Source organism: Propithecus coquereli, unplaced genomic scaffold (assembly GCF_000956105.1).
Source record: "Propithecus coquereli isolate 6110/MARCELLA unplaced genomic scaffold, Pcoq_1.0 Scaffold14, whole genome shotgun sequence".
Taxonomy (NCBI): Eukaryota; Metazoa; Chordata; class Mammalia; order Primates; family Indriidae; genus Propithecus; species Propithecus coquereli.
In genome coordinates, this window is record NW_012138302.1 from 17,912,171 (window position 1) to 17,915,183 (window position 3,013).

General features: G+C 34.3%; 1 protein-coding gene across 1 annotated transcript in view; it reads left to right on the forward strand.

Moving 5' to 3' along the window:
• Positions 1–3,013, forward strand: part of AGBL4 (ATP/GTP binding protein-like 4) — a 1,510,571-nt gene that overhangs the window by 254,217 nt on the left and 1,253,341 nt on the right. The gene's annotated exons all lie outside the window — the stretch shown is intronic.

Here is a 3,013-nt window from a genome sequence, read left to right on the forward strand (position 1 = left end):
ATTTTATTTTGAAATTTTAAATAATTTTGAAGACAACTGGTGTAAAAGATTGAGGACCACTAGTATAAAATGTTTAGAATGAAGTAAGTTTTTTGATTAGTCTAGAGAATAGGAGAATATTGGGTGCATTGTAGGATATGAAGCCAGAAATAAAGAAAGGTACCAGAAAACAAGGGCTTTGAGTACTGTGCTAACTGAGCCATTGAATAAGGATTTGAAGAGGTGAGTAACATACTTAGGTTTGCATTTTAGAAAGATCACTCTGGCAGCAATATGGATCATGGGTTGGTGGCATAGAAACCAAGTATCAGGGAAAAAAATTTAGGTGAGAGATGATGAAGTGTTGACTAAAAGCAATGCACTGGGGCTGGAGAGTGATGTGGCTATTCTTTTCCTCTGATCAATTTGATAAAATTGTCATTGGGCAAACCCATGCTGCTTTCTAGGATTCTTTGTTTAATTTCACAGTAAAATGGATTCCAGGAGGATTTTCCAGAGGATTTTTTCTCTCTTTCCAGTGAGAGATGGAGCTAATTTTTGTGCTCAAGAATAGCTATGTTTGTGAAAATAAAGATTATTTAAGAAAAAAAGGGAGATTAGAATTTTAATATTAATTTATTAGAGTTAGTTTAGTATTTTCTAAGATTAATGCCAGCATTTACATAGGATTAGGTTGGAACATAAATAGAAACCCAGGCCTGTGAGTGGCAGCTGAAGCATTAGAAGTCGAAGAACCAGAACTGACTCCAACTCTGGCTTAATAGAGTTTAGTCTGAAGGAAGTCACTTACCATTTGGGTATCATCAATTTTTTCTTTTGTGTAGAATGAACCCTAAATGTTCCTTCTAATTCTAACCAAATCATAGTCTTAATTATTAATAAATTGTGAGAGGAATAATTCCAAAAATGAAAACTTTAGCTTGCTTCTCTATTATCTTGGCCTATTGATAAAGGTAATATGATTGTTACAAAGAAGAGAGAATACTGATTTTTAGGGTTTGTGTAATGCTTAATTTTATGTTTCAACTTGGCCATATTATACCCAGATATTTGATTCAACATTAGTCTAGATGCTGCTATGAAGGTATTTTTTTTTAGGTGAAGTTAGCATTTAAATCAGTAGGCTTTGAATGAAGCAGATTACCCTCCCTAATATGGAAGGTTCTTATCCAATCAGTTAAAGATTTTAAGAGTAGAAAGACCTCCCAAAGGAGAGGGAATTCTGCCTGTAGTCTTTTTTCAGACTTGAGCTGCAATAATCTTCACTGGTTCTCCAGACTGACAGCTAACCCTGCAAATTTTGGACTTTCCTGGCCTCCACAACTGTGTGAGGCAATTTCTTAAAATAAATAACTTTCTCTGTCTACACACATACACACACACACACACACTTTCTATTGCTTCTGTTTCTCTGGAGAACCTTGACTGGTACACTTGGTTATTGAATATTTTCTAGATCAAAAATAAATGTTTAATGATAAATTGAATGGTTTTTTGCAAAGTATTTGCATCAGCTGATTACTAAACATTTGCCTACATTCTAGGAACTGTGGGAGATATGTCAATAAATAAAGTGGTATCTCAACCCTCAGTAAGTTCACAATTTAGTTGGAAAGACAGAGCTTCATCTCGTGAAATATTAAATAATGAAATTAGAATGGATGGAATTATCTAAGGAGAAAAATATGAAAAATATCATAAAGCTTGTTAAAGCTTGATTGGTTGACAAATATTAGTTTAGAGATTAAATGCTATTAAATATAATTGATCATTGTGGGTTAGGAAAAACTTAAAAAAGGGAAAAAGATTAATTAGTTTTAATGTGTAATCTTAGAAGATACAATTACTCTTGTGCGATTAGGCATTATTATCTCTGAATTAGATAGAATTTATCATAGTTTTTAATTGCCCCACAATCATACAACTTTAATAGACAAAGTAAAAAAAATTCTCCTATTTTCACTACCCTATGCTGCAGAGAAGCTTTTATGGAGACGGAGCTGTAGGGGGACCTTGAATTCTAGGTATGCTGTTGGCAAAGCTAAATCAACAGTGAGCAAAGGACAGTCGTAGGACTCACTTGTGTCTTTTCTTTTAGAGGAGTTTTTGTAAAAGGAATCAGTAAAAAGTCCTTGACAAGAAGGTGAGAAGAAAATAGCATATTAATTTATTCCTGAATCATCAAAACCCTGAATAATTCTGTCAAGTGTGTACCATAAAGCGAGTTTGACTAATCCAAAGACAGTGGGTTTTGGCCTTCAGCCATGTCAATACCTGACCTGTTTTCTACATTTGTGAGATAGAGAGCAGAGTATTTTCTTACGCTGGAAATGTTTCCTTGATGTCTTATGTCAGGGGATTATGCTTGATCCTACTTGTGGGTGTTAGTTGCCCGTGATTATAAGTCACAGATGTTTTCTAACATATCCTTTGGTTTATCATCAATATGTTACACAAATTTTATAATCTCACCTAAAAGCAATTAATTGTTGGAGCTAGGAGACTCCATGGAAATATATCAGTTCCTCAGAACTGGCTTAGTCTAGGATCAAGTGTATTTATAGCCCAAAGGATCTGGTAAAAATTGATTTTCCTTTATCTGTAAGATATGTAGAGACTGCACTAGCCATTGGTTCACCTAGACATGTTTCAGTTCATTCACTGAATGAATGTTGCTTTCAAAATATTCAGAGTTAATCTTAGCATATCACCAAAGATATGATTCCTCTACTTACCTTCCCACACAATGTCAAGGTGCTGGTTGAGAGATTGAAATGAGTGCTAAAAATAAAAATGAATACTCCAAAAATTGGAATGTAAAAGCCATTAATGGAAATCGTCTTGGTAAAACAAGGATCAGGATATTATGTTGGTCAGACCCATGATAAGTATAGTTCTTGGCACCATGCATTGATAAACCAGAACACTTATCCAGAAGAGGGTGATCAGAGTGTTGTGTCAGTAGGAGATCAGAACATTTGTAGAGTAATTGAAGTAGTTGAAGATGTTCAGT